Raw genomic sequence first — 24,617 nt, 5'->3', positions numbered from 1 at the left:
AAATATTTCATGAATATTTCGTTCTCTTTTTAATTATGTTAATGAGTTTAAAATAGTAGAACAGCATTTTCAAATTATTTAACACTGGAATTATCGCAATAGTCAAGATAATTCTTGATACTATGAAAATGCAATTGTTAAAAATTATTATATGCATTAATTGAAAGGTGAAACGTTACGCAGGCATTTCTTTCATATTTCAATTATGTAATTAAGTTTAAAATATTATTATAGGACAGTATTTTCGAATTCTTTAACACTAGAACCGCCGGCTTCTAATTTCTTCTTTCACGACTCTTGTTACTATAAAAATCTGATTATTAGAAGCTTTTGTACAAACTTCATTATAGTAGTATTATAATAAAAAGTCGTAAGAAATTTAGCTAAATTTAATCTCATCATTTTTACAAAACAATATACACTAGTCACGCTCGGAACTTGGTAATTCTAGTATTAAATGTATTTACTATTTTGTATTTAATCTACTAACTTTTATTATTAATACATAACATAATTAATACACACAATTATTATTTTTATTATCATTGTACCAATCAAAATTTCATTCTCATGACTGACATAATATCAAAAAACCTTCGAGAAGATCGTATTTGATTTTCTCCTCGTCTCTTTTTAACTTTCTGCGAGAGAAACCTCATTTAGAAAAATTAATTCAGGACCGCGCATACTATAGATTTGACAGCCGAAGCCACGCTCCTAAAGCGCAGGATATTTTTAGTCGCTTTATCGAACTTTGAACGAGAGAGGTACGCCGCTAACTGCGCACCGCTGTAAAGCACGCCCCGAGGGTTTTACGCGACCGAACTTGCTCCGGCATTTTTGCCCGCGTAAAACGACCGGAAAAAAGAGGGTAAAGGGGGGGGGGGGGTGTTACAGTCGTCGTAAAGGGAGGAATCTACAATCTTCGAATCCACGGTGGATTCAATTGGGGAAACAATTTTTCCGAACAACGTTGCAAACCGTTCCAATCTGTACAACGTTCGAGAAGAAATCCTGCCGTCGGTTTCGCGCCAGTTACATTATTCAAAAACACGTCGCTGGAAAATGAATTATGGATTACGAAACTATGGCCATCGAGCATTAAAACGAGTACGAGTTTATGGCTGTACGATTCGTGCGCAAACGTCGCCGACACTCGCAAAAATCCGAATTCTCCGGATATTTCTTCTTAATTAACCCATTGCCGTGTTTTGACGAGTCTAGCTCGTCATAGAGATTTTTATTAGTATCGTGTTAAGTGTAAATGTTATTTCCGTTCTTTTATGCCGGAATAAAATTCTCTCCTATTGTCATCAGTATTTAAACATTTAAGTGAACGTAGACAAACGGAGTAAATATTTTTCCTTCTCCATCTATGAAATTATTAAAATAGAAAAAATGCTCATCCTTGTAACTATGAAGGAAATATGTAGTACGGCAAGGGGTTAATAATCACGGCTGCGACGATTTCTTGGATCGCCGGGGATGGTGTAATTTTTTTAACCTCGTTCGGCGGTTGATTCGATCAGTTAGCGCCGCTCTTTGCTAAATGTTTAACTTGGCACGCGTGCATCTTTTATCGGACTGTATACGGAGCGAGTGCTCGGCGCATGAAAGCCGTAAATGTCTTCCACCCTTGGGAAAGCAATATCTCACGAGCGCGAGAGGGAAATATTTCTCGCCGGTAGATTATCTGTTAATAATTTTTTTCCATTCGGTGAAGCTATTATGTGGAATCATAAATAATTCTCTTCACTTTATCAGACATTTATTTCGCATTTTTGTATTTATTTGGTATTCTGTTTTATTTGACTTTTTTTAAAATCCTTATTTATTTAGTGAAAGCAGGAGCTCGTCTGACTGGTAGATTATTTGTTAATAACTTTTTAATTCGTTGAAGCTATTATATCGAGTTTTAAATAATTTGATTTACTTTATCAGGCATTTATTTCGCATTTTTGTATTTATTTGGAATTCTCTTTTATTTTATTTATTTGGTAAAGGTAGGAGCTCGTTTGACTCGATGATTCATAAAGGGTAGATCATCTGGTAATAATTTTTTCACTTCGTTGAAACCTTTATATCGAATCATAAATAATTTTGTTTACTTTATCAGACATTTATTTTGCATTTTCGTATTTATCTGGTATTTTTTTCAATTTGATTTATTTTAAATCCTTATTTATTTAGTAAACGCAAAAAACTCGTCTGTCTCGACGACACATAAGGGCTACATTATCTGTCAATAATGTTTTTAATTCGTTGCAGCTATAATATCGAGTCATAAATAATTTCCTTTCCTTTATCAGACATTTATTTTGCATTTCTGTATTTATTCGCATCGTTCCATTTATTCTATTTATTTTAAACTCTTATCTATTTCAGGTAAACGCAGAAACTCGTTTCTCCCGGTGACTCATAGGGGTAGATAGTAGATACGAATAATGAATTCTACCTACAGCGACCCCCATTAATGTGCGAACATTTTTTAAAACGTAATAACTTTTTTAAAACCGAGCCAAACGGGTCGAATTTTGATTTAGATTATACAGAATCTTGTATACTAGACAATGACTAAATGACGTTGTTACAATTTTACTATCACTGGAAACGATAATACAAATTAACCAACTCACGTTTTTTAATTTTTTATCTGAGTTTGTAATGAAAAATTAGAGTATTCGTTTGTTTTTGTTATTCCAAGTAATAAAAAGAATTATGAGTAGTTTAGTCTAGCATAGTTTTAGGATAGTATTAGTATTAATGTTAGTATCAATACTAATATTAGCGTTGGTCAATAACGTAACCAGTATCAGTATCAGCATCAGCATCATTATGACTATCAGTGTCAGTACCAGTATAATTAGCAGTAGCATTAGCATTAGCAGTAGCATTAGCATTAGCATTAGCATCAGCATCAGCATTATCATTAGCGTCAGCATTATCATTAGCATCATCATCATCATTAGCATCAACGTTACCATTACCTTAATATATCACTCCCTCTACTACCAAAAGAAAAATAATAAACCCTTTCTCCCACTCCTAACAATATCATCGCATTTTAATATTGCCCAAATATCAATCATCGTCACCATAACCGCATCGGAAATTATTTCCAACTTCCCCCATCATCGATTACAAAGCAGCTGAAATTATCATAGCCGCAAAAATCGCCAACAAAGACGCGACAAAGATATTTCTCCCGAAGACCTGCACCACACTCAACCCTCTCATCTCATTCGGCGCACCAAATCACAGTCATCGCCGGTCCCATCTTCTTCCTACCTCCGCGCACGGTCTCGTCAATCTTCCCGTATCGCGGGGCTATTTGACTCGCCCGGTTTTCCGATTAACAACGAGCCGCGGGCGATCACGCCGCATTTACCCCAATCAGGTTCTCGTCTTATTTCTTTTAATATTCCGGAACGGATGGTGGGTGGCGGGTGGTGCACACCGGCCAACCTGTCGGATACACTTCTTTCTCCTCGCTTCTCTGTTTGAACGGGGCTTTCGTAATCATCGGCTGATCGTCGTTCGACCGACGCCACCCACCCCATCTATAAAGGGGAGAAGAAGGATCTAACCGCATGGAGCTGCAAACATTGGATCGCGCGCTCGAGCGGAACGCGCGGAAACGAATTAAATATCGAACGGGTTCGCCGAGCAAAACGTTTACGAATATATCGGCGTGCCTGTATCGCCAAGATTTCGCCGTTCACGCGTTCCGCGCGCCGGATTTGCGATTGTCGGACGCCGAGCGCAGGAAACGCGCGGCGCTGCGCGGGGCAGATTTCGCGCGCTACAATGCCACGGATATCGACGTGTGCAACGCAACCTTCCGTGCGTCGAATCAATCCAATCATCGCCAGCTCGGACACGTAACTCTCTCTCTCTCTCTCTCTCTCTCACTCTCTGTTCTCAAACAAATTTCACAGCGGTGTTCAACGATAGTTTTTCAGCGTTGCGTTCGTATCGACGTGCCGGTCCCCGTTACCGATCGACGCCGCTTAGAATCACCCTCGGGTGCCGGGTTCTATAAACCACATCACGCTGCTGGAACACGGTTCTGCTTTAACGCGGCCGGAGAATTAGGGGAATCGACGCGATCGCGCTTCTCGACGCGCCGGGGAAAGTTTTTGGCGATTCGTTGGCGATATTGAAAAGGTTCTGAATGGGCTGTGGACAGATACTATAGTAAACGAATACTGAGACGGATTTGGATTATAATTAATTTCTTAATGTGATTTGAAGGGGTTCGGAAATTATGTTTAATTATTATAGAAGTCGGGGATGCAATTCGCAGTGAAAATTGATTAGCTAAGAGAAAGTGAAGAAAACTGATAAAATAATTTATATTGTTTTTTAAAATTATCTTTGCAGTGTAAATTCAATTATAGAATGCATAAATACTGGTAGCTTTTGTGTAAGGGTATATAAAATTGATTAGAAAGAATAGTAATGTTATCATTTTTATGTGACTGGGGGAGTCGATCAATATAGCAAGTGAAGAAAGTAACAAAGTTGAATTGAGTTATTATGATTGAAGATTAAATTGAATTTTTGTAACCGGACTGGTTACATATTGTCTCCAGGCGAGCGGAACGCCGACGAGGACTGTGTGCGTGCGTGTGTGGCGGACGACGCGCGATCTCCCTTCTCCAGCGCCGAAGATGCGTGCGCATCGATCCCCACTCGATTGCGATCGAAGGAGGTCGATGCGAGAACAGATTTCGGCACTCTGCGTTTGGAAGCGATAGAAATCAAGTGGAGAGATCTTCAGCCGTGCGAGAAACGTTGTAATTAGCGGGGCAAACCGACCTGTCCGTTTCGTAGCTGCAAGCGCCCCAAAACCGGGGAGTCGTGAACGTAAGACCGCGTCACGACACAGTACGCGCGTTGATCATCGAAGAATTCTCGTGACCACGTAGTTGTCACTTCATTAATTCATCGAACCATCCCAGAGGCCGACGCTCAATAGAAGCGGACAGCTGTTCTTGGGAAGGTCTAACTGAACTGGCTGTCGGGACGGCGCCGAAATAGGTGCCCGAACTAGCTGAAGCCGCTTTGACTTTCTCACGAGCATAAATCGCTGATGTATCAAGTGCAATCCTGTGGGCGCATCCCGGGAGGAAACTTGTTTCATTCAGTGGTGCGCGGAAAACACGACCGGATAACGCCTTCCCTCGATTCGTAAACGACGGGCCCTTCCGAGCCATCGTGAAGGATCGGGTGGATTATTGGTGGCCTATGCTGATTGGTGGCCTATGACTCCGTGTAGGCAATCCTCAGTCGTCGCGTCGCGTCATCAGAAAGCCAAGTTATCAGGCTACCATCTTCGTTCTTTAAAATAGCGTTGTTGCTTCCAGACGCGGAGAGGCGTGCTCTGCACGCACTTTGCGTCCGTTCGCCGTCATTTCAGTGTAAAAGTTGTACGCCCCGCAAGCATAACTGCGACGTATCGCACAAACACCGCGCCGTATCGAAGTACCGTCCTTGCCATAAATTTGTAAACACCATCCTCCCGCGGATGACTCGTATTTCGCCGAGAAGTCAGCATTCCGCGTGCTTTCGTTTTCTCATTTTCTCAATAAAAGCATTATTTAGGCAAATCAGACTCGTTCACTAACACGAGGCAGATCCTTGCGTCCAGCGACGAGAACCTTACTTGACAAGCCGCGCGAACATTAACCGGGCGTGTCGGTTTATTTAAATTAACGAACGTTTTTCCTCGCGTAAAAACTAGACCCGGTTACAAGTTTAATTCGTCAATAATATAATTAATATTAATCATCGACCTTAAGTTCTTGGTAAGAAGAAAGCAATAAAGTTGAATTGAATTATTAAGATTAAAGATTAAACTAAGTTCAATTCATCAGCAGTATAATTTATATTATTTTAATAACATAACCTAAATAATAACATAATCTAATCATCGGTGATAGTCGCTGATATTTGGTCACTTCGTCCATTTGCGAAATAAAAGTATTTACTGCAGTTTACTATAATTTTACTATAATTTAACGAATATAATAATCGTCGTACCGACAACTCGATCTACTACACAATTTTATATCAGATAAATTTTAATTTTTATAAATATGTTCAACAAAGTTATCTTTGCTCCAGGGCTCGCTGCGCTTTACTCATCCCTATATTTTAATAATAGAACATACTTGCAATACTGAGCCAAAAAATCGTGAATAATTTATAAAATAAACTTCATTACAATAAATACAATAAATAAATACGTATTGTAGTTGCGAATCTCGATTTATCGTCAATAGCAATCCTATTTATCGGGAGTCGCGACGGGCGGGCTGTTTTGTCCATCGAAATTTGATTCGTAGTCGAATATTTGTACCGAATTCGATCTACGGATCTCTCTATGGGGTGGAAACAAAGGGCGCCGGCCATTGTCTGTGGAGGGGAATACTTTCATCCAGGGAAATGCCAGGAACCATATGAGAAATTCCGTAACAGCCGTCGCACGTTAAACCGAGAATACTCTGGGCTATACATAACACGGACCCCATCGACTTTCCCCCGTCCCTCGTCGCACTTCATTGATTAGGTGGACGTCGAAAAAGCTGATTGGCCGACATCCAATCGGCGCTGTGTGTTAAACAGAAGCACCGTGGAAAGAGTCATTTAATATCTGTGTCTTCCTTTTGACCCCTTGACGTACCATTTTTCTTCGTGAGTATTATGATTAGAAGTCTTTTAATTGCGGTAATTTCTTAGAATAGGTAGAAAATTAATGTTTATTAGAATTTTAGATGGATGAGAATTTTATTCCAATTTTAGACATTAGGGTAACATCCATAATTAATAAGTTGTTAAAAGTAATTTTAAAAGTTATTTAATATTTACATTTTCCCTTTAACCCGTTCATATACCATTTTCTTTATTTACTTATTGCGATTAGCTATTCTTTAATTGCAATAATTTCTTAGAAGGGGTGGAAAATGATGATTTGTCCCGTGCCTAAATTTACTCGAATATTTAAGTATTATTTACGAATGATTAGAATTTTATTCCAATTTTAGAGAATTAAATAACATTTATAATTAATGAGTTATTACTAGTAATTTTAAAAGTCATTTAATATCTGCAATTTCCCATTTCTTATAAATAGAAATTTTTCAATTACAATAATTTCTTAGAAGCGACAGAAAATTAATGTCGTTTAAAACGCTTAAATATTAATGACAAGGGGCTAAAATTTTATTCCAAATTTTAAAGAACAATGTAATATCCGCGCTTAATAAGTACCGCAAGGGTTTAATCCGGATAGAAACCAGTTACTATGGTTCGTAAATGGTGGATTAGTCGCGGCTTACCTTGTAACAGGTAGACCGCGGATCTTCATGCAAAATAACAATTACCATAATCTGCCGTATCAAACAAAATTCGAGATAAAAATGTATTTGTTAATTTAATGATATTTTCTTTTTATTGAATGCTGTGTAACTCTATGCCGGAGTATTAGCAACGCGCCTAAATGCCTAATACATTTAATATACACAATAACTAAATCTAGAAAATATATATATATATATATATATATATATATATATATATATATATAAAATATACAATAAGCTACATCAATAGAAAACGTATAAATGAACAATATTAGTAATAATGGATAAATTACAGATTAAAGATATTGTTGTAGTATATTTAAATTCTTTTTTGACATCATTGTTCCATGTTTCGCTTATATATTCTTGTTATAAATGCATACAAATCCGCAGTCTATTAATAAAATAGTCAACAAAAATCTCTCTGATTCAACAATAGTTTTAGACTTGAGAAAATTGAGGTTATGTCAGGGTTATATATTTTATATTAATATTAATTCAAGAAAACTAAGGTGAAACATCGTATAGAAATGCAGACGTATCATTGAAGATTCCCTCTTTTAACAGCAATAATGTATTGAAAAATCCATAAACATGAAAGACGAAAAACTATATTTTATATTAATATCAATTCATGAAAACTTAGGTGAAACATTGCGTAGAAATATGGCGCGTCATAGACTCTCGCTTTTAACAGCAATAATCTATTAACCAGTTAACTGTGATTGACGAGTATACTCGTCATAGAGAAATGGCCAAATTTTCTGTATTGACGAGTATACTCGCCATGCGTATAAATCAGTGACCATTAGTTATTTAAATTGCAATTTTTGAGAAAAACAAAACATATTCTCAAATTTCAAGATGTTTAGAATATTTTGAGGCTGTGGCGGAATAAAACAAACAAATAGAAAATATAAACAGTTTGAGATGATGTCATGCGTCCCCGTATGCACTGGTTGAAAAAGTTTACCAGTTCGCATAATGAATTTATTTATGTGCGATGATAACGTTTTTTAGATGTTAACCTAAAAGGGGCAAAGGCGAATGTCAAAAAGTGGATTTATAAACTAGAAAGCTAACTCGTGAGCAGTGCAGCAACTTTGAATTTTCGGTGATCTTGATCTTCATCTTGCTGTATCACACCCCAAAAAGTGTGTGTCAGTGCATATCTTACCAAGTTAACCAAAGAAGTAAATATTAGTAATAACATTTTTAATTTTATAAAATAAACCCATCTTTTTCATCCAATATCTTACCAGCGCAACTTACTCTGTGATTGACGAATATATTCGTCACGGCTCGATTCTGGCGACACAAAACTGTGCGTACTTTTAAATGGGGGCGCCACAGTTAACTGGTTAAAAAGTCCATAAACACGAAAGATGTAAGAAGTTCGACTCGAGGCTACGACTGTTCGGCTTCGTCTTCGCTTGCGACAGAGCGAAACGCGGCTAATCTCGCCGTGAAACGTGTAGAGGTTCGCATGGAGCCATCCCAGTAATCCGCAAAGTATTACTGGAAAAGCGCCGGAAAAGTATCTCTCCTCGGCAAATAGGATTATTTCGCGGTCTCTCTTCGCGCGAGGCGTACACGGGTAGGGGCGTCCGCGGGATTCTCGAAGTTGCAGCCGGTCTTCTTGAATGGACCCTCCCCCGTAGCAAAGTAGGAAAACGTTCTTGGTTGGTAACCGGCGCGAAGGTGAGTGGCCGAAGTTTCGCCGTGTAGCCGAAACTCGACTCGAACTCTCCGTGGGGGTAGCGTGTTCGCATCTTATCAAATTTTCGCCGCTTCTGTTACCGAAGGCATAGGCGGAAGAGAGCACCAGCCCCCGTAGTTATGGCGGAACGAAGTTTCGACGAAGGAGGAGCCGCGCGCAGACGGCGGAACCTCTTCAGCAACGTTGCAATAATTATTCTCGCATCCGTATTCTGATTAGAATGACCTGTCCTTTCACCGGCCTTTTTCTTTCTGTAATTCTTTGCTCCAGGTCCGTTCCAATAATAAACGTTTAACGCTAAAACAAAGTCGGTCTAGTTTTACAATTTTTATTTCATAGGTGTTGGTGTTGTACAGCTTCGAAATTATTGAATTTATTTATTTATTCGGATATATACTATTGTAAGAATTGGGTAGCATTTATTATAAATAAATTTTGTTTTGTAATTTTTATAAGGTAACACCTGTCAGACGTTTTTAGCAAGTTAATAATTTGCTGAAAATTTACTTTTAATTCATTTTAATTTGGGTTAGATTTTAAGTTAGGTTTGTAGTATGAACCATTTAGCACCCATTAAGCACTGGACGTCTTAAGGATGCCTATTTTACGTCCATTTTAAGTTTGAATATCTTGTGACCTAAAATGGACGTCTATTTTACGTCCATTTTAAGTTTGAATGTCTCATAACCTAAAATGGACGTCTATAGGACATCTTATTTCAGATATTAAAAGGTCGACGACTTTAAGACGTCCCGAATGACCTCCATTAGACGTTTTTTAGACATCTTAAAGACGATCCTAAAATCTTCTAAAAATATTTTCAAACTTACTAAAACACAAAATCCTTAAATATCAGGATTTTCAAATAAATATAAATATAATTTAATTTTCAAAATATACGGCTCATATATTTGAAACAAACCCCTTCCGAACCCTAAAAAACCATATTACACGCTCACCAACAAAATCGTATCATTTATATATTTTATATATTTAGTTTTGAATTAATGTATTTAGTTTGGAAACTATTAAACATTATACCGTGCAAGCAAGCACAAACAATATGTTAACGCAAATATTCACGCAACAATAATTTCATAGACATCCACCTAATTCCATAACCCTTACACGTTTATAGGTTATGATAATCCCCCCAAGCATTTAAAACTCGGACAATTTTCATCGCATTTCAATATCAATTTATCCACTGCAAAATTTGAAACTATAAAATCAGCGACCAACGTTTCTTTAATGATTTCCAGTAAATTACAATAAATTCATTCGCGCCGGAGTGAAACCGTTAAAAGTTTATGTTAATTCGAAACTTTGCCCCCGCTTGTAAACAACTCCCGACCGGGGGTTGCTCTGGAAATGGAAACTCTGCATTTGAAATGGCGTTCAACTCCCCGATGCGTCCGAGGCATATTGATTTTGCTCTGATACAAAATAACCACCTCCTCCCCCCTTCCATTTCGAACCGTGAAAGGGATTATTGCGCTTACAGATCTTCTCGGATCCCTGTTATCACTGTTGCCGTTACCGACGAGGATTTGCAATATTCTATTAACATCCTTTCCATCACTGTTTCTATCTCCGCGGAGATTCTGGAATAATTAAATTTTTAGATGATCGCGGTAAGAAACTGAAAAATTTAATGATGTTCCAGTATTTTACTCGGTTACACGAAAACTACGACACTTATATTAACTTTTACATAACCTCGACATATCGATTACTTCTTTAACATTACTTCTTTAACGTTACTTCTTTAACATCGTGTAAATCGTAACGAAATTAAGAAATTATGATGTTGCAAGAATTTGTTAGACATCAAATGATTTGATTAATAATGGAAAGGTCTCCTCATTTGATTGATTAAATGTCAATATTCGTAGAACTGAATTATACTTCTTTTCTTAGAATTTCTTGACCAACGACTAATAATTATAAATATCATTTAATATGATTATAAATATTGTTTCATAATTGTAAATGTCATTTAATTATTATAAATACAGTTACATAATTATAAATATCGTTCAATAATTACAAATATCGTTTAATAATTATAAATATCGTTTACTAACTTATAATAATTAACAAATAAACTGCAGCTCTATCTGCAAAATAAAAACACTCAAAATTAATTATATTGAAACAAAAATCAGGTAAAACAGTCCTCCCTTTCCGATGTTCTTAAAATGTCTTATCCAACGTAGCAATATCTCCAAAATTATTGACCTTATTCTTCAAAATTATTGATCTTATCCTCCTAAATTATTGTTCCACCAAAGTTCAGCCACAAGTGCACAAAATCGTCGATCTACGTGCGACATAGAAGTTCGAGGCGCGTAAAATGGCGGACGCGTGGGGATGGGTCAGGCGTGGGAGAGGCCGCGAGAGCGTAGAGCAGGCTCTCCTCGAAGGAATAAATGTCACGGGCCATTGAATTATTGTCGTTCGAACCGCGAGCTCGCGCTGTCGACGGATCGTCACGGAGCGGGGGCCGTAACACAAAGCGCCGCCGGAGAGCAGATCAGAACGGAGCAGCGCCGATCGGAATAGAACGGAACAGAGCGGAGAGAAGCGGAACGTTGCTGTGCTCGGTGTACCGCGAGAAATTCGACGCCCGGATCTCTACTGGTACGGAAATCCATGCTCTTTCATCGCGGGGGGGAATTTCTTTGGACCGCGACGGGAATCCCTCCGCGGAGAATGCCGCCATTCGAGCCGTCTCGAAGCGGAAGATACGCTATTATGGACGGGCGAGTAGCCGACGCCGACGCCCCGAGGTGAGACGTCGTCTGCCGTCGAGCCCTCTGGATACACGGCATTCGGAGGACGCCTTCGCAGTTGGATCGGTATAGAAGACGTTCGCTTTTCGCGTTTATTGGCTATCTGGTCAGCTGCTCGGTGAACTCTGCTTTATCCGCGGACTTGACCTTTCGCGAATCGATGCTCGAGGCTTGGCTGAACAATGGACAATGTCTGGATCAGCCGAGCCGATTTGGAGCACGTCGAGGTTCGGATAATGGAATGGTTGCTGTTATAGAGCTCTGTCTATTTTTAGTAGCTTTATGTTTGTGTGACGTCAGTTATTTAACAATTTGCACTCCACCGACTCTGAGGCACATTATTAAATTCTTATTATATTGTTTTCATACCAATAAATTATATTAATATTGAATATTTACATTAATATTAATATTGAATAAATTATTAAATAGTGGAACAATTGGTTCGCGTCAGAAGAATCAATTTCACATGCATAGAAGTGTACTCTGATACACAGAATGGAAATACTATGAGCTAGGGGAATTAGTTCAGATTTAAATTGTTTTTATACCAATAAAGATTAGATTCAATAAATTGTTAACTAGTGAAAGAATTAATACATGTCAGAATTATGAATTTTGTATGTATAGAAGTGCACTTTGTTACACTATAAGCCAGGCTAATTACTTCATATTTACAGTTCAGATATCTTCGAGCACAAACGATTAATAATTAATTTAAAAAATAATCTATAGACTACATTCGACAACAAACTTTTCGCGGGATTCATTGCTGAGTACGTCGACGCAACGCCGTGTATTACCGCGGTCGACTCCATTATCATCGGGCAGGTGAGCTCGCATTAAAAACCCGCCTCACGTTAAATTGAGTTTAATTATCGGGATCGATTTTCCGGAACGCGGTAAAACGCGACGGCGGCTGCGTTTCATAGTCATTAGCGCGGATCATCAAACTGGTCGTCTAGAGAACTCCCCGGCCACTAATTATCGAATCGTTTCCGTGCCAGCATCGTTTTATTGTTGCGCGGGATCGTATGCAGCATCCACATTCCGCATTCCCCGCGGTCCAGCGATGCCCCGCGCGCATCTGCGACTCTGACAAATCTACTTCGCGCTCAGCGACCGGCGAACAATCACGGCGACGGGTTTCTATTAATTGTTCTAATCGCGGATGAACGAATTCCTGGCGAAATTCTACGCGAAAAGTTGCACTCGATTCGTGGTTAGTTGGGAGAAAAATTTAAGTGCTGCGCTGTACTTAAATTAATTCGAAACGAATTAATTTATTATATGATAACAGTTTAATCTATACTCTGTTTTAAAGTAGATGCATTGAGATATTTTTAGATGAAATTTTATAGGAATAGATCCATGGGAATCTATCTAAAAGTGTATCTGAAGTATTGGTTTTTGTGATGTCAGAAGTCGATTTCTTCTAATTTCTCTAATTAATCTTGATATTTTATTGCAAATTAATTTACCCTATCTTAAACATGATATTTTCAGCTTTTATTTAAGCTAAATTTCATAGAAATAACCATATGAGAACATATTTTAAAATTCATCTAAGCTTTCCCTTTTAAATCTTGTAAACACGAGGATGCCAGATGCTGACTTATTTTAATTTATCAAAATTATTTCGTCTCTCTATTGTAATATAATTTATCCTATTTTAATGTATCTACTGTCAGCTTTCATTTAAGGTGAATTTCATAGAAATAGACCTACGGTAACATATTTTAAAATTCATCTGAAGTTTTCCTTTCAAATCTCGTAAACCTCATGACATGAGAGATCGATACCTCTTAATTTTTCAAAATTATCTCGTCACCCCATAGCAATCTAATCTACCCTATCTTAAAGTAGACAGCTTCTTCCAGCTTCCATTTAAGCTAAATTCTATAGAAATATTCCTAAGAAAACGTATTTTAAAATTCATCTGAACTTTCCCTTTGAAATCTTATAAACCCCATGGTATCAAAGATCGATTTCTTTTAATTTTCCAGAACGATCTCATCACCCCATAGCAATCTAATCTACCCTATCATAAAATAGACACTCCCATCTTTCATTTAACCTAAATCCCACGAAAATACCCCCACGAGAACCTAATTCAACATTCATCCAAACCACCGTTCGATTTCGCGTGATTTTCCTCATTGTTTCCCAGTTCCGCGAACGGACTTCTTACGTCACCTAATAAATAATTGAGCACAGTATGACGGTACGTTAATTAAGATTCGCAGTGGCAATTTATCCATGTCGAAGAAAGATGGAGCGGTTCTTGTTCCGTAATCGATTCGAATCACTCTTTCCACAGCCTCTTTCGGACACACTGAAGGCTCACACACGGGGGGGTCCGATGTGCGGTAGATGTGGTTGTTTAATTGCAATCGCCAATCGATCGGAACAATCACGGGGCTTAATTACCAAAATCTGTTCCCCGTTAGAATCTGTTCCCCGGGCCGTTTGTTCGCCGATTAATCTTCCTCTTTCGCGGCGCCTCTTTCAAGCGACCGGTGCGCGTCAATGGTGTCCGACGTTCGATGCTCAATTATGGGATGAGAGTGAAATAACCCGAACGCGGAGACCATGCTCTAATTTACTTTTAGTAAATAATGCTGGGTTAAAATTGAAAGTAAATAGTAAATTACAATAAATAAATGTACAAGGATTGATGTAATTAAATATTATATCTAGTCGGAAATAATTTTCGAAGCAACTGAGTAAAATTCACCGTAGAGACTACGCTCTAATTTACTTTTAGTAAATAACACTCGGCTAGAATTGAAAGTGAACAGTAAAATACAATAAATAAATCTACAAGGATCGATGCAATTAAATATTATTTGCGAGTTATTCTTAGTTATTTAAGAGGTATTCTAAGTAAAATGTTCTATGAATCATCGAACGAGTTTCTCCTTCCATTAAATATATGAATACGCAAAATAAATAAATTAAAGGAAAACCAAGAGTAGTCTCGACAAACAAGTAACACTGCAGTAGAGAAAGTCTGCAGCAAACAAAGTCTTCAAGGATCGATACAATTAAACATTACATCCAATAGCATTACATCCAAATAATAACATTACATCCAAATAACATTACATCCAAATAATTTTCGAAGCAAGTAAGTAAAATGCACCGTCTACCCCTATTATATTCGCGTCTACCCCTATGAGTCAACAAACGAGTTTCCCCTTGCACTAAGTACATGAAAATGCGAAATAAATAAATTAAAAAGAAGACTAAAAGTGCCAACGAACAACTAACGTTGCAGTATATGTATACATATATTATATAATATTACATCCTATTATATTATAGTCTATCCCGATCATATTCGCATCTACGCCTAATGAGTCATTGAGCGAGTATTTCCTTGCATTATATATATGAAAATTCAAAATAAATAAATTAAAGAAAGACCAACAGTCAATTAACATTGTAGGATAGAACACAGAGAGCGAATCTTTCGATTCGATCTCCAAAAGGGGATCGAGCAGCCCGTCACGAAGATTGCAAAGCCGAGGCTTCGCTGGTTCTCCACCAAGCCGTCGGATTCCAAGACCCGACTACAGCAATCTGCAAGAACACCTCGTTCCATCGGAGCCCGCGAAAACGTAAGCGAATCGAGTTTTTCCTCGATTCTGCCGACACGTTAATGGCTTGTCGGGATCAATAGAGCCGGAATTCGGACGAGCGCTCCGCTTAGAGAGCGAACGGAAATAGGGAGACCGTTTTCTGCTCTCACGTCCGTGGGACGGGGCTCTTCCCGCAGGGCTCTCCTGAAACGACCGACTTCGAAAGGGCCGAGAGGGTGGACAGGGCGATTCAAGGAAGCGATGTATATACAGACTCGCTGAAAGAGCGCGCGGGCTCGCGTAAACAAACACGCGTGTCCTCGAGAATGCCGGCCAGGAAATTCGCCGACGGCTTCTCGGAAGAAGGAGGCAGGCAGGCGGCCTTTAATTAAGCTCCGCCACTCATCGGGCAAACCGGCTGAAAAAATGGCTCGGCGGGCCGCGTGACTGCTTAACAAAAACTTCGTCCATTAATTAGCCCGTCTCGCAGGGGAGGGAACGGCGGAGACCGTTTGCGCGCGGCGCGGCGCGGCGCGGCGCTTTGTTCGCCGGAGGGCGTTCGAGTGGGCCTCTTGAAAGGATCCAAAGGCGCGCGTGTCCATCCCGGGGTAAAACTCTCGCGGAGTCGCTCTCTGTACGTATATAGTCTCTATCGTCTCGAGGCTCGAGTTCCTCCGGAAACGCATTAGGGTCGCCTCTCTCGCAGAGTGCTACCGCGATACGAAAAACCGGTGTGCCCGGAATACACGCCGATACGGGACAGGCTGTTGGATAGAGAAATTGAGCGAGAGGGAGAAATGACTGGGACGGGACTAGAAATAGATAGATAAATAGTAGAGACAAGAAATAAGGTATATATTATTTTTACTAAGTATGGAATGATCGTTGGTGAAGCTTTTTGTATGTTGGATGATTTTTAGAGTCAACGTAATTCTAGTCATGAATTAAGCAATGTGTTCTGTTCTGTTCAAAATTGACGCTATTTGTTAAAAGTCTGGAATGATTTTATCAATTAATAATTAAATAGATAGCTAACGCGATAAGAATGTCATAAATAAGTCAGAGAATAGACACTGAAGTAACAGAGTCAAGGCCATAAATAATATTCCTGTTTGTCTTCATCCATCGAATCTGTCCACGTGTTCTGTTCTATTAAAATTTTACGTTAGCTATTAAAAATTACACACTGGTATTACACACAAATTACACTAGCTGTAAAAAATTCATGCTATCTGTTAAAAATCTGTAATACTTAATAATCGCTTAAAAACTAAATAAATAACCAACGCGACAAAACAATCCTAACTAAATCAACGAATGAACAGTAAAGGTAACAGAGTCAATCGAAGCCATAGACAACATTTCCGTTTACCTTTACCCATCGATTCTGTCCGCATTCTTTATTGCGCTGGTGTTCGCGGAGCAGTCTCCGAAGATCGGAAAACACAGAAATCTTCGGGCGAGGGTTCTTAATCATCGAACACACCCCTCTAACGGCGTCGAGTCCGGGACTCGCACCGAGAGTGGATCCCATTTTCGAGCTTCGAGTTTCTCCCGCGTCATTACTTAACTTTCGCCAATTGTTCTCGTTCCCTTTCCCTCCCTCTCTCTCTCTCTCTCTCTCCCTCTCTTTTCCGTTCTCTCTGTACACTCGTCGGTGGAGTGGTTTACTCTTGCTGAAAGCGCAAGAGCAACTCTCTCGCCTCCTACGCGCGCCATCGTCGCCGACCGTTTCGATTCGAGATAACGATTCCTGAAGCCGGCGTGGTTCGACCTATTAAGATCGACCGGGAAAGAGGCGGCAAATAAATTGAATCGACCCCCTGAAACCGTCGGGAAGAGATTTCTGCCCGCCGTCGCGGGGGGGATATACTTTTCTCGGTAACACGACGGGAATCCACTTTTATATTCGCGCCGGATCAGGTGCATCCACTTATTGCCAATTACTCGATCCTCGATTGTTTGAGATGCCAGTCTAATAAATTCGCGGATTCGTCGGCGATCGATGTATGGGGGGATTCTTCAACGGAGACATGTTTTAAGGGGAATTTGATTTGTAACGGATACTCGATTATCTGGGTGGAAACTGTTTTTATTAATTCGAGACAATATTCTTGATTCTTGGTTTCGCGGATAAATTTATACAAAAGGTTGTAGATCTTTGTGCAAAATTAAAATGTTAGAACGCAGTTAGAAGTGAACGTTTTAACCTTTTGCACTCGAAGCCATTTTAGGCTTAGATTGAAAATTGCTATTTTGACCAGTTGCAGTATAGTACTTAGTATAATTTGCTTGTAAAACTGTTATGCTTTTAACGGAAGGGTATTTAATAATGTCGAAATTATTTTATTAATTATATAATAATTTTTATTGGCGCTTCAGAGGCGCCACTCGAGTGCAAAGAGTTAAACATGTTCAATTCGATGTCCATTTTTGGTTTGAATATCTTACCCCATAAAATAGACGTCTTTGAGAGGTCTTATCACTGACGTAGAAGGGCGTCTATTTGGGACGTCGGTGAAACGTGTTAAAGACTCCCCAAGTCAAACTTCCTATAGCGGATGTCTTAAAAGTGACTTAAATATTACTTATAATATATATTATTTTAAGACGGTTATATTTTGTATTTAATATTATATTTTAGGTTTATAGTCTGTGTAACTCATTTTCTTCTTTTCTTACTAATTCAACAAAGCTTGATTCAGTGATTTCTGAAATATAGTATAGGTTGAAAGTGGTCGATAAAAAAATACAAGTTAATTATGTAAAATCTGGCAATGTTTCTACGAATTTACCAATGTATATTTTGATCATGTAAATTTCTTTCAAACGGTAAATTAATTAAGATAAAGTAAAATGGTCTTCCCAATAAGTGATAAAAACTCTTAAATTCTTAAATTAAAAAGATGATTTTTAAGTCTTAATTTCTATGTCCTCTGTTTATATTGTATATAAAATAATATACAGTGCAGCTTCGCAAAACCTCAATTAATATCATTTCAACTAGTTTACCTTTTTTCCATTACTATTTTCTCTTACACGTTTTTGTTTACAAAATTCTTTCGTTCCATTTCCTGTAAAACAAATTTATTATTTTATCTACATTATTGCATAATATCATAATAATCGTATAATAATATTAATAGCATAGAAATTCATTTTCCATAATGTTTTTACACCGCTTTCACAAGCAATCGCTACTCGATTCTTTTTATTGGTCAATATTAAATTGAAAGCGTTGCTTTAAGATATGAAATATTAACAAGCTATCAATGAAAACTTCACACTAAATAAATCCCAATTCACGCGACATCTCATTTAAAAACAAGACTATACTTACACCACAGTCAAGCTAAACGGTCCATATACCAAGTTCACGGAACAACCCCTTCAGTATTTCACCTCTTGTCGTTACGCGAGTTATGGTCACCGTTGGCCGCCATTAGAAAAGGTCAGGGTAATGTTAGAGGTCGCTGTTATTTCCACAATGGCCGCGGACAACCGTAAACAAGATCCCGATGAAAACATCCACGATATTTGGAAGTGATACTTTGCCGGAACTCGTCCGACATGTTCCGACGAGCATCGACGAGTTTCCAGACGAGTTCCGATGAAATCCCCGCAATCGACACGCTCTCGGTAAATACACAGAGAGAGAGAGAGAGAGAGAGAGAGAGAGAGAGAGAGAGAGAGAGAGAGAGAGAGAGAGAGAGAGAGAGAGAGGGGGAGAGAGAGAGAGAGAGAGAGAGCATATTCGAAGGGCTCCTCCACTGTTCAATTTCGTCGTGATGGAGATATGTTCAAAACGTTGAAGATAACGCGAGTCAAGATGAACGTGGAGCGAGGGGGGGAGGGTCGGGTTTAGAAGAGGAACCGGAGACGCGTCTCGCGCGGCGCCGCGCCGGGTGTAATTCATTTCCGGCGACAACTTCGTTTCCTGGAGTAGAACTCGGCGCTGTCTAGGCACCACCCGGGGGATTCATCGGTCATCCGAGAGGAGAGAGAGAGAGAGAGAGAGAGAGAGAGATAGGAGGTCCCGGTGTATTTCGGCGAGTCTCGCGTGAGCCACGGATCAATTTGTCGTAGTTCGAGACACGGAGCCCACCCGATAATCGCCGATTCCACGAACCGAATTTACGGGCCGCGCCGATCCGGCTCGAATCGATGGACACGCAGGGCTCTGCATCACGTGTTACACACGTACACGGATGCAGACACACATGGCTGGGCAGCTCGCGCATAAACTTGCCAATCCACGATCTTCCAAGGCGCTTCGTTAACCTTGCAGTTCTAGCTGCACTCCCCGTTCCATAAATGTTCCCCAATAAATTTGTATTTTATTTCGCTCAATTTAGTATGGTTTATTTCAATTTTATTTAGTTTAATACAATTTAGTTTAATTTATTTGGGGTTAGTTCGATTTGACTTAGTTTAATCTAATTTAATTTTTAATTCATTTGAGTTCCATTCAATTTAATCTAGTTTAATTTAATTGAATTTAATTTATTTGAGTCTCGTTCAATTTAATTTTATTTAATTTCTTTTACTTGAGTTTCATTCAATTTAATCTACTTTAACTTAATTTAATTTATTTGAATCCATTCAATTTAATTTCATTTAATTTAATATTCTTGAATTTATTTGAATTTAATTTAATATTCTTGAATTTATTTGAATTTCACTTAATGTACTTGAATTTACTTGAATGCCATTTGATCCAACTTAATTTAACCTAATTTCAGTGAAATCCGTGTCATAGCACACATATTTACACATTACCATTATAAATTACAGATATTATTTTGCTAACAACTATAAATTAGATAGAAATACTGAAATATATTAACAATCATAATCACTTAAAAACAACGTAACAATATCCTCGAAATTCTCCTCCCAAACTTCACAACTTCAAATCTTTATAATAATTAAAATATTAATTCAATCTATTCCTACGACCCGCAGACCTTTCCGAAGCAATGCAAATTACATAATTATTAATTTAGCAATCTGACTTTTTCGTTAAAAGTCACTGAATCTTTCCACGGTGCGACGCGATCGACTGTCGCGAACCGCGTTCGCGCGCATCGTTGTTCGAAAGAAATATGAAAATTTCTGGTTAATTAGCCGGGGAGGGGGAGGGCGAAGTTAAACGACTTCCACGGGGTTTACAGGCCATTACACCGCGCTAGCCGCCGTTAAATATACGCACCGATCGATCACACGTTTTATTTATAGGGGAAGTTTTCTATCGTGCAACTGGTGTTCGAGAAACCCGCGTAGCCGTTATCGGGTCAACAGACTTGGCAATGTTGCGCGGAGAGAGGGCTGATTACATAAATAATAAGTTCCGTAGTGGATCTTCGAGACGTCTTCCTTGCAAGATTAAAACGTGGCCGGCCGCCCTCTTTTCTTTTTCTACGGACGCCCGTAACTAGCGAAAAATTCTTCGCAGATCGCCGGCGCTCGCGCGGAAGAATGTGCGTTCTGCGAGCTCGCTTTTAATCTCTTCCGTCGGCGAATTAACGCAACGGCTTCACCCCGCCGCGGCGCAACGTAATATCCTATTCTACTCGCGTATTTTTCGTGCATTCCGCATTTTTCATTATTCAGCCTCCGCCGGACTCTTTCGAATTCTTTCAAGACGAATATAAAGAATAGAGAAGTAAATCAAATTCCTGTTTCGCTCGACCGTTCGCCGGCCATTTGCACGGCCGAGAAACAAAATGGCGGATGTCGCGCATGAGAAATTCGCAATGATTTACTGTAATACTTTGAAGGATGTTTTATACAGCGCGTCTCAAAAGGAAATTGCAATTTGGAAATGAGAGATTCCTGAGATCTTTTAAACTAACTATTTCCTTAGCGCAAATGCAATCCGCGGCTTTGTTTACGAGTTATTAACGAAAAACAGTGACCAATAAGACGCGAGCTTGACCGACGTGATACGGTCGAGTCAACCGAGGGGGGAAGCCTGGTTCCACTCATTGATTCGACCGCCTCGCGCCAGCCGAGCTCGCCTCTCATTGGTCAACGTTTTTTTTGTTAATAACTCGTTAGCCACGTGTCAGAGAAAAGTTTTGTAAAGGAAAAAGTTGCTTCAAATGATCTCAGGAACCCGGCAGAACTCCGACTGGTAATGATTTTTTAAACACTTTACAGTAATTCGTTTTTATTTATCAAACAATGTTCTCCCGTGTTTACATATAATATTCGGGTGTCTTTAAAAGAATATCGGAATTATGCGCACACTAAAAAAGAATATATAAAGTAACAAATAGCATAATAAAGAAAGCTGAATAGAACAAAAATAAATAATGTCATTGGATTGGTACAAGTACAAAGCAATTGCAATAAATTTACGTAAGGTTCCAATTGGGTTTACAATGTTCCCAAAGATCGAATTTTTTGGATCGAAAGAATTTTGGACCAATTTGTAATTTTGGACCCAATCTCCCCGCGTTTGCTGGCCGCTCCCAACGAACTCGGAAATATGCGTGCGAACGATCGATGGAACGCGGTCGGGGGTATCCACGGTGAAAGTTATTTCGGTCGAGGTTTCCCTCCGTCTACGGTGGATTAACATGTTCCCTCAAGATATTGCTAATTACAAAACGAGCAACCAGCTCCGTCCGAGAGCGTCTTAATGAGGTGTCTGCGGCGGTTCACCGAGGGACTGATAAAACTGGCTGTAACACGAGCGATAAGGACCCTAATGTAGAGATGGCTGGTGGCTGCTCGGTAGCCGAGGGTTCGGTCGGACACGAATGCGGCGAACCTAACATCCGGAGTATCGAGGGCTGCGTGAGCTACTGCGGACGACGGTCAGCCTTTTGCGGTGTAACGTCCCGAAAGCCATTCAATCGCCATCGATGCGTCGTACTGGCATTAAACCATTCAGTCAATAATTCTGTTTCTCGTTTCTTTAATGTTATAGTTGAATTATCATCGCTTGACATCGACGTTTAAACAGTAAATTAACTAAAAGTGCTGCCATAAAACGAAGACAACATTTATTTTTATTTTTAGATCATGGAATATCAGGATAGACTCGACTTAAATGAGTCAGAAATGCGTTTTATAAATCATTGTACTTTGTTTGAATTGAATTGAATTTATTTGGACTTCGGTGAATTGAATTTAATTTATTTTTGACTTGACTGAATCGGAATTGAATTTATTTTGGCTTAATTGATTTGAATAGAATCTATTTTGACTTAATTTAATTCAATTTAGCTCAACTGAATTTAATTTCATCCATTTTGATTTCATTTAATTTATTATATCTTATTCTATCTTATTTCATTTTACTCTATTATCTCGTCTTATTTTATCTATTTTATTTTATCGTACCTTATGTATGTACAATTTTATTTAAAATCTATAAGAATATACTAAAAACGTTCGCCGACCGCAACATAACCTCGAAAGACCCCGTGCTGAGTCCCTCGAGGTATCGATACGCGCGGCGCTTAAATTATTCGTCGATGAATGTGCTTCGCGCGGCGAAACCAAAGAATCCGCCCTAATTTTTTTCTGTTAATTTTGCTCAGGCTCGGGCGACGACGTAGCCAGCGAAGGGAGATAGGAATTGTTTAAAAGGGAACAAGACGAGGAAAAAAGGGATCAGCGGCGCAAGAAGATACACGGCAACAAGAGAACGGAAAGAACGCGGATTTATGCGAAGCTTATCTTTTTCGCCGGCAAAGATTCGTCGTCGCGTCTCGTTGCTGAAAATATCGAAAATTCTCGCCGAAAGAATTCACACGTCACAAGAGACACTGTCGCGGTATTGTTCTATTTTTTCGCTCCTCTCCAATTTCCTGTTTTCCTTTCTCCTCTTCGTTTTTTTTTTTATTTTTTTTATTTTTTTTTACTCCACGGCTATCGAGTTTCCCCAGTTGAAATGCACACCCCGGCTGCTGTTTGAACTGGGAGATCGATCTCTCTCCTGGTTTAGAGACCGGGTTCTAACGATCACGGTTGCTCGCCGAAGGGAGTACACATTTTTCCGCTCATTAACCAAATGGGCGACCGGGTGTGCGCGATTTGTTTATTCGTGGATAATGTAATTATCAATCTACGGGAACGGTATCCCCGCCGCCTAAAGAACCGCCGCACCGGTTCAATGTAACGGCTTTCTTAACCCTCGCCGCCTCTGTGATCGGGCTTCGTACCCTTCCTGGATAATTCTAGCGAAATTTATTGATACAAAATTGCGTTAATTAATCGTCTATGAAGATACCCATTTGAAATAATATTTTAATATACTGAAAAGCGCTCTAACATATTTTCCTCTGCTGCTGTTTCCTCGATTTTTCGATTTCCCGATGCGATATCGAATTTTTCTATAACCATAAATTAACCTATCGCAAAGAGCTATCTTTTAGCTTCAATTTAAGCACCTTAAAGTTTAAAACACTCCCATGGGAATATATTACAAAACCGATTCGAAGGAGCCTTGGAAAGAGAGTAATATTCTTTCGCGCTCGCAGTCAAGATAAATCAATTTTTCTAGAATACATATTAAATTTTTATTAACATTGGAATACTTTTACCATAAAGTACGATCATTCTGCTTCAATTTAAGTACCTTAAAGTTGAAAAATGCCCACAGGAATACATTGTAAAACTGACTCAAAAGGAGCCCTCGAATATGAGCAATACTTTCTCGCGCTCACAGCTAAGATAAATCAATTTTTCCAAGTTGCATATTAAATTTTTATCAACATCAAAGTATTTTTACCATAAAGTACAATCCTCCAGCTTCAGTTTAAGCACTGTAAAGTTTAACAATTCTAACGAAAATATATTGCAAAGCTGATTCGATGGAGCCCTCGAAAACGAATAATATTCTTTCGCACTTACAGCCAACATAAATCAATTTTCCTCAGCTGCTCATTCAATTTTTATTAAAATCAAAGTATTTTTACCATAAAGCACAATCTTCCATCTTTAATTTAAGTACTGTAAAGTTTAAAAATTCCCCCTACAATACATTACAAAACCGATGTAAAAGAAGCTCTCTAAAACGAGCAATTATCCTCCACGTTCTCGGTCGAGCTAAATCAATGTCTCCAACCCAGATATCAAATTTTGATCGCAACCTAAATATAATATTTTTCTCGAAAACCTCGATCTCCCGACTTTA

This window comes from Augochlora pura, chromosome 7 (genome assembly GCF_028453695.1).
Source record: "Augochlora pura isolate Apur16 chromosome 7, APUR_v2.2.1, whole genome shotgun sequence".
Lineage (NCBI taxonomy): Eukaryota > Metazoa > Arthropoda > Insecta > Hymenoptera > Halictidae > Augochlora > Augochlora pura.
The sequence above is the reverse complement of the archived record's forward strand: the minus strand, read 5'-3'. Positions refer to the sequence as shown.